Source organism: Garra rufa, chromosome 17 (assembly GCF_049309525.1).
Source record: "Garra rufa chromosome 17, GarRuf1.0, whole genome shotgun sequence".
Classification (NCBI taxonomy): Eukaryota; Metazoa; Chordata; class Actinopteri; order Cypriniformes; family Cyprinidae; genus Garra; species Garra rufa.
The window spans coordinates 21,983,564-21,997,057 of NC_133377.1; the positions used below are offsets into that span (position 1 = coordinate 21,983,564).

Genomic DNA, 13,494 nt, shown 5'->3' on the forward strand with positions numbered 1-13,494 from the left:
GCCATGAGAACAAGTCGATGACAACCCTACTTTAAACGCTCTCAGCTGCAATGGCCCTCAAGTCCACCGGCCTTGCTTTTATAATGGGCCGTCCTCCCTATTTATCTACACTTTCTGCAAATATCTGCTTGTCATAAACACTTTCAGGGTCTCATCGCTGTCATCCCTACCTTCCATCATCCTCTTACTCAAAGTGTTCTCAATATGTCCTCAAAATGTCTAACAGAAGCACTCCAATTCCCATCGCTTGCCTTTTACACGTTATTTCTGGCTGTATCTGAACCGCAATTATAATCATGGGACTGTTTACAGTATGCCTACATTTACACTACCACCCAAAAGTTATGGTAAAGAGTTCTTTTGAACTTTTATTCATGAAAGAATCGTAAATAAAATTTATCAAAACTACTAAGCAGCATGACAGCTTTTACTATTAATATTAATATCTTTTTTGAACACCAAATTAACATATCTGAATGTTTTCTGAAGGATAATCTGACACTGAAGACTGGAGTAATGCCTGCCAAAATTCAACTTTGCTAACATTGTATAAATTACATTTCAAAATATATATCAATGGAATACAGTTATGTTAAATTGTAATGCTATTTTTTTGGAAGTGTTTGAATGGTAGTGTATATTTGCACATATTTATGCCATCTGTTTTAAATTATTATTATTATTATTATTTTAATTTATTATTATTTTTTGAGCAAGCTGCCAATGTGACCATGTGAACTTAAGATTCTCCCACATATGTCACATTCAGGGAATAAATAATAGGAATGGAGGAGGGCGAGTTTTAAAACATTTGTTAAATGTAAACTGTAAAGCTTCATGTTGATCCTCAGATTACACTCGCTGCTGAGGCCAGATGGTCGGACTAAGAGGAACTTCTAATTATGGATTCAGCAAATAGTGTATGACAAAAAGCACAACTGATTAAATATGTGTAACATTCTGTTTCCACAACTGAAAATTCAAGTTTAAAGCCTAGCCAAGTCAAATAAGGCTGTACATAACCTGTCAAGTGTTGGGTCATTTTTTTTTTCAGTAGGAAGGGTAGTGCTGTGCTCTTTGCTAGCAACCAAAAAGGTCCATGAATCATCACCACCATGCCCTTGAGCAAGACACCTACTTAAGTCAACATGAAATCAAAATTCAGAAAATTTCTTGTGAGCAATTCATCACTACATGTTATTCCACAGGAGAAAACACTTTAGCAAATGGCAATTCGTCATGTTGACTTTACAAAGTTACATTGAACGAATCTTTCAAGTGAACAATGAACAAGCAATGATTTCTATTGTAAGCAGTAATAGTCTTTTCAGTTCACTGAGGACTCTCTTTTGTATTTGACCCTAAATTCTTTCAAATTCTGACTAGAGTATATCCAAATAGCTTTAGTGAATGTAAAAGAACTTGCCTGGGACAATACTATTTATATATCAATACACATTTATGTTGCGAACGCATCTGTAAAATAATTGAGGACAAAGCTGCTGGAGGAAAAGTTCACAACTGAAGTTGTCCTAAACATGAGATGTGCTTAGTTTAAAGCAGCCTGTCAGATATGTGTGCTGTTTAATCTGAGATCAGTTCTCCTCAGTGCATAACTTATATTTTTACAGTTGGATCCTTATTATTAAATTCAAAAAAGTATTTCTAATTTGCACAAATTTCATTCAGACAGCTAATGGGACTTTACAGACATCAATGAACGTGCGCAGTTGCAAATGCATGTTAAATAATGTAATGTTATATAATGCAAATTATGTTTTTTTACTGAGATATGTAGTAGAAAACCCATGAAACATTTACGTTATTAAAAAAACATACTGTTTTATACATGCAATATTGTGGACTATGGGGGCACCATTATTTGGATGATATAAAATGGTTGAACTTGGTGAGCTATTGGCTCTACCTGTCGCTATTTTTAAGGCAACACAACTCGGAAAATTTAATACTGATACAATGGCATATTGTGCAGCTTTCGGTTGTAATTTTCAATCAAAGTGCAACAAGAGAAGCCTTCACTGCTTTCTTAGCAATAAGAAGAGAAGAAAGGGATGGGAAGATGTCTGTAGACGAATAAAACTTCCTCGAGAACAGCGTCTTTGTTCTCGCCACTTTAGCCATTTTGCCTTCAAAGCTTTAGACCACAACTGAAGGAGTTTCTCGGCGTGGATTTCACTGGATATCTAGAGGTTTAGAAAACTGATGGTATGGCATTTGGTTTATAGCTATGCTTATATCCGCCACCTGTATGCTCTTTCAGTAGCTGTGGTCATTGTATCAGTATTTTATTTTCCGAGTGTACTGTATTCTGAGTTGTGTTGCGGTAAAAATATCAACAGATAGAGCCATAGTTTCTTCAATAACCATATAAAGAATTCTCCCCGCTGTACTAAAAAAAAAAAAAACATACCAAACCAGGGTATGTACCGAAACGTCTTTTTTTGTGTACTGTTATATCCCTGGTAAACATAGAAGAGGTGGTACATTATTAAAAAGCATTTATTTTTATCCTGGTACTTTTATTTTATCGAGCAAAAAAAAGCAGGTATATTAAATGAATATCTTAAATTATGAGTTTATGATTCTGTAAAGTCTACTCAAGCAGGAAAAACAGAGACAAAACTCACCGTCAACTTATAATTACAAGAATAAATAAATTAGGACAGGAATTCCCGAGATTACTTAAAAAAGGTCTATATAAATAAATAGTCCTTTCCTGTAATTATTTATGACTATCTTCATTACTATTATATGTTCCCTCAAGGTCAAAAATTGTTTAATCAAACATTTTAGGACAAATTCACTTAATAGCATTCCAGTGTAAAACTCTGGATCTTATTCACTAACAAACCATAATTCAGTTGAAGCCAATGTCTTTTTTTTCAGTGCACATATTCTATGCAAATTAGGCTTGATTTAGATTGAGCTATATTCACTTTTAATGTTCCTTGGCACAATTAACACTACGCTATTACCGCTTGTGGAATTTTGTTTAAAAGAGACATTTGTGTACAAGCTGTCATGCCAGCAGCCATTCATCAAATGATGATCAAAGCTGGAGAGGTGTTATAATCAGGCATTTATCCAGTAGATTGCAATTTCAATATTTTAAAGCGTCAATCCAGGCTTCTGGATCGTGATGGAGCGATGCTGGACAGGTCCATTAAAGTTTGCCAGATTGCAGTAGTCTGCTGCATGCTTCTAGTTCACACAACTGCATGATGGGAATTTAATTGGGCTTAGGCTAATAAATAAGACAGCAATACTATAACTGTGAGCAATTCATTCCTAGTGCGAGAGTTTTGTAAAATAGCAGTAGTAGAAATAAAAACATCCTTGCTGTAAACCTACGCAGAAGTAACACAAGAGCACATCTGCATTGTCTGGATATTCATCTCTCTTTCTCATAAACATGCATCATTCTTTTCTTCAGCACATATGCTCCTGCAGCTAGTGCTCAATAAATAAAAACCCACATAATGCAATGTAAGTGCAATCTTTCTCTAGCCTTGATCTGCAGATTGACACTTCAGAGGCAGCTGATCTGAGACGACTCCCAGTCAAAGTCTCTCTGACGCCAACAGAAACAAAGATGAGCCGACAGACACGTGAATGGAATTCTGGGTATTTCTAGTTAGGCTAGGATCAAGCACAGAGCATCAGGTGCAAACCTCCCGGGGATATTAATCAACAGCAGGTGAACAGGAGCACGTGAGATAAGAGATACGGAGGTTTGTGAAAGATCATCTAAAACATTGTTTGGCAGGCGAGACAGATGCTTTGCTTAGATCAGAAAACATCCAATTACTGAGCTCTCAGAATGAGACAGCTTACGCCGTCCGGACAACATCATTTACCGCCCTTCGGGACATTATTTGCTTTTTATATAAAATTATACCTGCTGGGAAGATGTTGTGTTTTGAATGCTAGTTGCCAGTATGGGATGGGTGCATTGGTGTCCCCATCAGGCTTCTTAATTTAAAGGATTAGATTACTTTCAGAATAAAACATTCCTGATAATTTACTAACCCCCATGTCTTTCTTTCTTCAGTCAAGGAAATTAAGGTTTTTGAGGAAAAATAGTAGAGGACTTCAGTGGTGGCCAATGTGTTGAAGCTCCAAATTGCAGTTTCAATGCAGCTTTAAAGGGCTCTACACAATCCCAGCTGAGGAATAAGAGTCTTATCTACTGAAACGATCTGTCATTTTCTTAAAAAAAAAAAAAAAACACAAAAAACCCCCACAAATGCTCATTGTGCACTAGCTTGATTTCATGCATTACGTAATCATGTAGGAAAGGTCACGGAAACATCGACCCAGTGTTTACAAAGCAAACGTGCAAAGAAAGTCAAACACCCTTTACAAAAAAGGTAAAACAATGATGATTTTGAAGTTGGAGGAGAAAATTGGATTCATTTTTGGTTGCACTACCCTACCTTTTTAAACCAGAGTACACAAACGAAGAACTAAGTGTGAGTGACCTTTCCAACATGATTACATAATGCGTGAAGTCAAGCTAGTGCAAGGCGAGCATTTGTGGTTTGAAAACATATGATTTTAATTTTTTTAGAAAATGACAGATCGTTTCGCTAGATTAGACCCTTATTCCTTGTTTGGGATCATGTAGAGCCCATTGAAGCTGCAATTTGGACCTTTAAACCACTGACCACCATTGAAGTCCACTATATGGTGAAAAGTCCTGGGATGTTTTCCTCAAAAACCTTAATTATTTTTATATTTTACAAATCTTGGATGACATGGGGCTGAGTAAATTATCTGGACATTTTTATTCTGGAAGTGAACTAATCCTTTAATTTTAAGTACTACAGTATGTAAATACCATACTATATAAATATGTTAACCATTTATGCCATGGGGAACCATAAATCTTTTTTTGAACTAATGTTCAAAAATTTTGAGATGTATGAAGCAGAGCTCACTGCAATTTTCAAACCAAGCAGTTTTCTATTGGTCAACATGGCAAATTGCACAACCAACTTGAACCTGCTGCAAAATAATTTTGGGGAAATATTTCGTCCTCACATGACATTCAAGATCACATGGATTCCTATTAAAATGATTGGATCACGCTTATGAAACCGATGAATGTGACAGCACCTGTAATTAATTACTCATCCTCATGTTGTTCCAAACTCATAAGACCTTTGTTCATCTTCTCACCACAAATTAAATTATTTTTGATGAAATCTGAGAGCTTTTTGACCTTCTATAGACAGCAACACGACTGCCACGTTCAAGACCCAGAAAGGTAGTAAAGGACATCAATAATCGAAAATGAAAATTCTGTCATAAATTGTTCACCTTCATGTCGTTCCAAACCTGTAAGACATTTGTTCATCTTTAAAACACAAATTAAGATATTTTGAATACAATGCAAGAGCTTTCTGACCCTCCAGACAGCAACACAACTATCACTTTAAAAAATTGTCCATGTGACAATAATGATTCAACGTTAATTTCAAAGCTACGAAAAAACTAAAATAACAAATTCATTCAACAATTTCTTCTCTTCCGTGCCAGTCTTCGCTGTGTGTTCTCGTAGCTTCATAAAATTAAGGTTTAACCACTGATTTGACATGGACTATTTTAAATGTGGTAGTTGTGTTGCTGTCTAAGCAGGGTCAGAAAGCTCTTGCATTTAATCAAAAATATCTTCATTTGTGTTTTGAACATGAACAAAGGTCTTACAGATTTAAAACGACATGAGGGTGAACAATTAATGACAGAATTTTCATTTTTGGGTGAACTAACCCTTTAAGGTTTGTGTCTGCAGATACTGTATAAAGTTAGAAATTAATCAACACTGATAATTATTCAACGTGTGCCCCAGTTGCTCTGATATCAACATACCATGGCTTTAGACCACAGCTTTACCAAAAATATCATGCCGTAACATGAACCAAATTTCAGCAGGGTTAGTTCCAGAACACAATTCTACTCACAATTAAATTCCCACCCAAGCATAACCTCATTAGCCATTTCTATGTTCGAAATAGTATCAGAAAAACACATGGGCACTCTGTGTACATACCCTCCCTCTTTACAATATCAGCCAGCATGGTAAACATACTCTGTGAACCTTTTCATTTCTCCCTACGGTTTGAGGTTTTTTTCTCATGCAATTATCAGTAGCTTAGGCATTTTCACTCTTACTCTGTCACTCTGTCACACACACAAAAGCAAATATACATGCTAAAAGCAAGGGCAAATAGGGTAACATATGGAGAATGAAATGCCACAGCAGTCATTTTTCACCCTTTGGTATGTGAGTGCGGCTCCATTATTTAATTAGCACATGCTGTGATAGGTTTAATGAACCAGCAGCGCACTCCCTTCCTCATCAATGGCCCGGCCCGTGTTTGTGTTTAGGTCTCTGATTAAATGACCAGATCTGCCGTGACAGTAGTCTGGGGGGATTAGATTACAGAACAGACCAAATTGACTTTGTCCCCTTTTGTTTTTAATATCCACTACAAGACGCAGCCTCAAACCACAGGATGAAAACATGAGATAAACGCTGGTAAAACAGATCAAGCAGTGGTGGATTGAAGCAGCCGTCATCTTGACAAAGAATGGCAGTTAAGTTGGACTCGCGTCTACCATGAAGGCTGAAAATACGACTTAAACAAACAAATTAAATGTGGATTCTGACAGCTAATCCATGTGAGGAACAGTTTTATTTCGGGAAGGCAATTAATTCTAATCTGGTTATAGGCACCTGCGTTATGAGCTAAATATGCCCTATGATTACAGCGAAAGGCTGTTCAGAGAAGAATTACGGGAATGTTAAAAATTAATGCAGAGTATAAAATGCTGGAAACAGGGGAAAAACACTGTGAGGAAGAAAAACGAGAAAGTGATCTGAAAGGGAGAAAGCGAGAGAGAAAAAGACTGATAATTAGCTCTGGAAGTATAAAAGAAAGGAAATATTACACAAGCCGAATACACTCAATCTGGCGTATCTTTTTCACTATGCAACAGAAGAATTTTCTGAAATTTCATACATGCAAGGCCATTCATAACCAATGTAAGTTAGCTGGTGGGAGGGGAGCAAGTGTTGTTCTCAAGGCACAAGGCCAGGCCTGATATTCTGGAAAAAACACGGCATGATTTGGAGTGTTTCATTGTTTTTATCTGACAGTTCAATACATAAGAATTTATTGCAGTTTAGACACAATATTGCCAGTTCCTATGTCTGTATTTGCTCTGCAAATGAAAATAGTTACAAACAAAGCCACAACAGCACAGATAAATTTATTTCTGAATGTACTGAATAAACCATTTGAGTTAATGATTCAATGACTCACTCATTAGGACAGTCACTTGTGCCGTTCCTCAATGAGTCAGCGTGATTTGTTGAATAAACAAAGCCATGATTCAATTATAAATCTCTATTCATGATTAAATCAGTGGTTTTGAACAAATCAGATGAATGAATCAATCTTATGACTCACTTGTGAGTCACTTGTCACAACCAAATGGTGTAAATGTAACCTAAAGAGTCAACGAACAAAGGGCACTCTTGGAACGACCAATCAGATTTGAATATATTTTTAACAGAAAACACAGCTAAACTATCGATACCCTCTAAAAGATTTGAACACACCCTCAGCGCCAGGAGACCTTTCTAACCTGTTTCAGTTTAGCTACTCACTAAAAACCAGCTTGAACAAGATCTCGATATGTTCTTCTTTTTGGAGACTTTTGTTGAAGTCTTCAGCTTCTAAGCATTTCCTCCCGAGACTACCATAGTCTGCAAATCAAAGTTCAGAGATTTCTTATTAAATTCTTTCAAGATCAAAGTATCTGGACTATGCTATCCACATTGATTTAATAGCTCTTATACTTGCACTGCATGTCAAACAAATTCTAATTTGCCCAAAGGGTTTTAGGAGAAACATCTGAGACAACACTGAAACTTAAACATACCTGCAAAACCAAAACTATCTCTGAGCAATATCTTTTTTTTTTTCATCTAGTCATGCTGCCTCAGATCTGAACTACTGGAGAGGCATTGAAAGTAAAACTTTTCCCCCAAATATGAAAGATCATGTCCTTGTCCTCAGAAGTAGAAATTCTTCCACAATGCTTCTGATGCAGTCTGGCTATACTTCCAAAAAACTTCATCATGTTGGAATCCATGGAAAGTGCTTGTCACTGGCCTTCCACCTTTGCTTTCCTGGCAATAATTGGTAAGCTTCTTTAAAGAGATCAGCCTTCCTCCTGGTGCTCTGATGGGAATGATTCCAGGTAGGTTAGCAATGCTTTTCACTAGCGGCCCTGTGCAACTGGTGTCACTGCTTCGTGAAACAACATCCAAGACTAAATTTTCTGAAGTTATGACTACAGTAGATTGTTAAGAACATTGCTCCTTCATGACTAGACCAAATCAAATAAAATAGCCCAATAAATCAAGCTGGCTAAACCAGAGCAAGAACTTCTTCTAGTCAACTAAAGGAACCCACAGAAACCTTATCAGATTTTATTTCCTTAATGTTTTTGCTCTTTCTATGCCACAGTTTTTATATAAAGAGTTTGAAATCTCGACAATCAGATTTAAATGACCTGACGAAGATGTATCTTATATTTAATATACTAATGCATTCGTTAATCAAATACTCACAGGGAGGATAGGAACATGATTTACATGATCAAAAACAAATAAGATGATGGATGATCTTTGACTTTTCCGCCACTCAATACAACATAAGCTTTGATATACAAACTATCCCTTCTATTGGTCATGATCGTCTCTCTAAACCAGTTTTTCACTGTTTCAATTGGTAAAAAATCTTTAAATATGTATGTACTCACCACTGGTGTAGTCTAACTCCACACAGATGCTACATGTAAGCAGACAGACGCTTGCTGAGACTCAATCTGCTGGTGTTACGATTGACACACTAACACTGTCCCCTGCCCCGGGAGCCACTCCCCCAACAAACACACACACACACACACACACACACAAACACAGTTGACTTCCGACACACAGACACTAAACCACCAGAGGAGGTACAGGGTTATTTCCGCATCAGGTGTTTTGAATCCAAATATAGAACGCTGAATCTGACTCACAAACGAACTCAAACATACTTACTCATTGAAGAACAGCATGGAAAGCTCACCCAACGTGTGTAATGACATGAGCAGGAAGCAGGAAGAAGATTACATTGGGAGGAATAAATATAAACAGAGAGAGAGAGCGGCCCGGTGTAGAGATGTAGGTCTAGTCGTGGTAAGAGAGATAATGGCGCATGAAGCCGCTCTCGCGGCGAGATGGATTCCACATGATCCCAGTTCAGCTCATTTTAACCATAAGATGCTTATGGCTTGCTGTCTCACTTTATTACAGGAAGGGGGGGTGGGGGGTGTAAGCAGGGGTCGCACAGGTTGCGATATCACAGCGAGGAGGGAAGGACCGGATCCACCCTGATATTTTGCTAAGATAAAAATCCCTGTAAGCCAACTGGCTCCAGGAATCACTATTAAGTTGCTGTGATTATTTTCTCGCATGGTGTCATAAAAACAGAAGCTGTTCTAGCAGCTGATCCACAGTCCATTGAGTGGGAGAAAGTCTGAGTCACGGCCTTGTTAGAGAGAGAGCTCCATGCTTATTTTCAGATAATGAGCCGGTGCACAGAGAGTTCAGGAGTCTGTAAACCAGACTCCTGCCCCGAATCACATGCCAAAAACATCCCACAATGCCTTCATCCCGCTGTAAACATATACAGCGGCTTTACGGTGACCTGAAACAGATCTGTGATACAGTTGTAATGGGTTCTCTGCCATGTGATTACATAAGAAAAGAAAATGATCTGAATTCTGTGCATGATACACAAGTCCCTGTGAAATCAAAATTGATTTTTTTTTTAGCTTTTAGAATGAATATGTTAGCCTAAAGGTTATCTATAAGCTAGCTCCAATAGAATGACAAAATTCGCATTTACAAGATATAAGCATTCAAAACTTAGTCTCTAAGTTTGATGATATCACCCGGAACTTAAAGGGATAGTTCACCCAAAAATGAAAATGTGATGTTTATCTGCTTACCCCCAGGACATCCAAGATGTAGGTGACTTTGTTTCTTTAGTAAAACACAAACAAAGATTTTTAACTCAAACCGCTGCAGTCTGTTAGTCATATAATGGCAGTCAATGGGCACCAAACCTTTGAAAGTAAAAAAAAAAAAAAACATGCACAGACAAATCCAAATTAAACTCTGCGGCTTGTGACAATACATTGATGTCCTAAGACACGAAACGATCATTTTTGCAAGAAACTGCGCAGTATTTATATAATTTTTTACCTTTGATACACAGCAATGTCCAACTGTCCTGAGCGCAGTAATCTATCTCCATTTAAGTTATTGATCCTGACACTATAGTATTACCAGATATCAGATATCATCAATGTGCCATGATATTTTAATAGTAGTCTTATCCTTTATATGTCTTGGATGCTTCACTACAAAAGCAACAATTAAAAAAAATGCCCATGAAGCTTTCACAGTCATTTAAGACTATTACAATATAACTTCAGTTGATTTAATTTCATTTAAAACATTCATATAGAGCCAAACCCAACCTTAATGGTTACAATGAACTTGAGCATTCCACATTCCTGTTATTCAAAACATTTTAAACATTCATGGCCAGATTATTAGTCATTTAGTAAAACCTTGAAACCTGTATGCATTCTGTATGCATGAAAAAAATATTCCTCAGCTTTTATTTACATTTGAACAAAAAGTGGCATGTCCAAAATTATTCATACCCTTTGCAAACTGTCACAGTTTATGGGAAAATCCAAAGTTCTGTACCATTCCAAATAGTCCAAGCTGTTCTAAAGCATCCTAATTACCCTGATTCATTGGGAACAGCTGTTTTAATCAACTCAACAGGTTAAAAACAGAAGCTCTCTGCTGTTGGTTTGTGGACAGTCATGGCTAAGACAAAGGAGCTTACCGAGGACCACGCATTGTGGCTGCTCACAAGTCAGGAAAGGGCTATAAGACCATATCTAAATGTTTTGAAGTTCCAGTGGCTACAGTGCAAAGCATTATTAAAAAATACAAGACGTTCCGCACTGTGAAAAATCTCAGAGGAGATGGTCGGAAGCCAAAGGTGACAAATGCTCATCTGGACAAAGAAGAAGACTTATGGTCTTCTGTTTTATGGTCAGACGAAACAAAAATTGAATTGTTTGGCCACAATGATGTAGCCTTCATTTGGCGTAAAAAAGGAGAAGCCTTCAACCCTAAGAACACCATCCCCACTGTCAAACATGGTGGTGGGAACCTAATGTTTTGGGTGTGTTTTTAAGCCGGTGGACCAGGGAACCTAATCACAGTAAACGGCACCATGAAGAAGGAGCAATACATACACAATAATTCTCAACAACAACATCAGGCAGTCTGCAGAGAAACTTGGCCTTGGGCACCAGTGGACATTTCAGCACGACAACGACCCGAAAACACACAGCAAAAGTGGTGAAGAAATGGTAGGCAGATAAAAACATTAACGTTTTGTAGAGGGAGCTAAAGATTAGGGTGATGGCAAGGAGACCCTCCAACCTGAAAGAGTTGGGGCTCAATGCTAAAGATGAATGGGCAAAAATACCAGTGGAGACATGCAAAAAGCTGGTCAGCAATTATAGGAAGCGTTTGATTGTGTAATAATAATGATAATAATAATAATAATGTAATAATTACTGACAAATAACCATTGCATTGTTTTTCATTTTGCATTGGGGGGCATAATAGCAAAATATCAATCTACAAAAAATTAGCTTTTAGATTGAAATAAATGTTTTGTTAAAAAGACAAATTTTGTCGAACTAAACACAGGACCTGCTAAATTCTGTCAGATTTTAGTAAAAGAGCCTTCTGTGTGTGTGGCTAGTAGCTGCATGCTTTCACACAGCAGTGGAGCGTGGTGGCCTAGGGGTGATGGATGGCAGTGGTGCGGATTAGGAGCTGGATTAAAGCATCCATCCCATACCTACTCAGAAAAAGGTTGTTAGGATCAACATCCTGTTATTTACCCTGTCACTTCACCCCCTCTGGCATGAGCCCTGGCCCAAACAGCAGCATGGGATTCTAGGTCAAAAAAAGAGAGCTGCTAGTGGCAAGGTCGAATTCACAGCCTCAGCCTCCACAATCTAGAAAAACTGAATGCTTAATGTGTAATGAATGAGCATGTTAACATACAGGGTAACTAAAGCCAGTAGCAAACTGGGGCTGTGAATGTGTTTACACTCTTTCACTCCAACAAGGAAACATGAAAAAGAAGAAATTCTTTATTCTCGCAACTTTATAAAATTAAAGTTGAACCACTGATGTTACATGAACTATTTTAATGGTGTCCTTACTACCTTTCTGGGCCTTGAACATGGTAGTTGCATTCAAGGCCCAGAAGAAGTTGTTTCAACTTAAAAAAGTAAGTGTTCGTGCTGCCTTAAAATGTTAAGGCAGCATGTTAACTCAACTCAAATATCAAATAAAAGTTGTCACGTAGTACAACATAACATTTCACGTTGACTAAACTTAAAATTTGAAGGCAGCACGAACACTTACTTTTTTAAGTTGAATGGAGAGTAGATATGTCCTATTGTTGACCAGAAGTAAATAATCTAAAAACCTCACAAGTATATTATGACCCACATTATTCTCAGCACACTTGCTTTAGTAAACAAGGCATGTACTGACAGATGATACCATTGGGTTTTTGAAGCATGGCTGAATGCAAATCTCTGTGTATGTGGGGCATTATGATGGACTCGAATTATTTGTGTGCATTCACTAACTCTAGATTCATTGCAGCACATTTCTCATTTAAACAGAGGTAGGGCTTTAGAAGACAGATGGCACGGACATATGGGCATTTAAAACATTGAACTGTAAACACGAAGCCACAGCCAGCATAATGTCCTGCAGTTGCCTGAGCAGAGAGAAACATTTTAAAATAAACACGTGTAGTGGGCTATTGGGTTGGCGTGAGGTTTTCATTGCCAACTCCCAGCGTAATCTTTTAAATCGACTACGTAGTTACATGCACTGACACATACTCGCAGATTTAGATGATGCGGGGCATGTGCTCACACACACTCGGTGGGGAGTGAAGGGGATGTCTGCGGAGATGAACCCTGCAAAAAGAATGATTTTCATCCATGCCGAAACTCAAGCTGTGCTAATGTGCTAATGTCTCACGAAGAATCCTTATATGAACAAATAATTACCTCCTTGTCTCAGCATCTGTGGGCTGTGACTTCTTTATTACATTTTTCTTGTGTACAGGCTTTTTTCCCTTATTTGGAAGCCTTCCAGATCAACATCTAATGTTGAAGGGATGTAAAATGTTCTGTAGAATCAGCTAATGTGATGGAAAATGATCTTGCAATTCAATCAATAGTCTACCAGGCTATCAGCATAAAGTCTAGTTCACTTTGCAG

The 13,494-nt window shown here is 37.6% G+C and overlaps 1 protein-coding gene across 1 annotated transcript in view; it reads right to left on the reverse strand.

The window, feature by feature from the left end:
- The window catches only part of adgrb2 (adhesion G protein-coupled receptor B2), a 341,301-nt gene that overhangs the window by 110,744 nt on the left and 217,063 nt on the right, over positions 1–13,494 (reverse strand).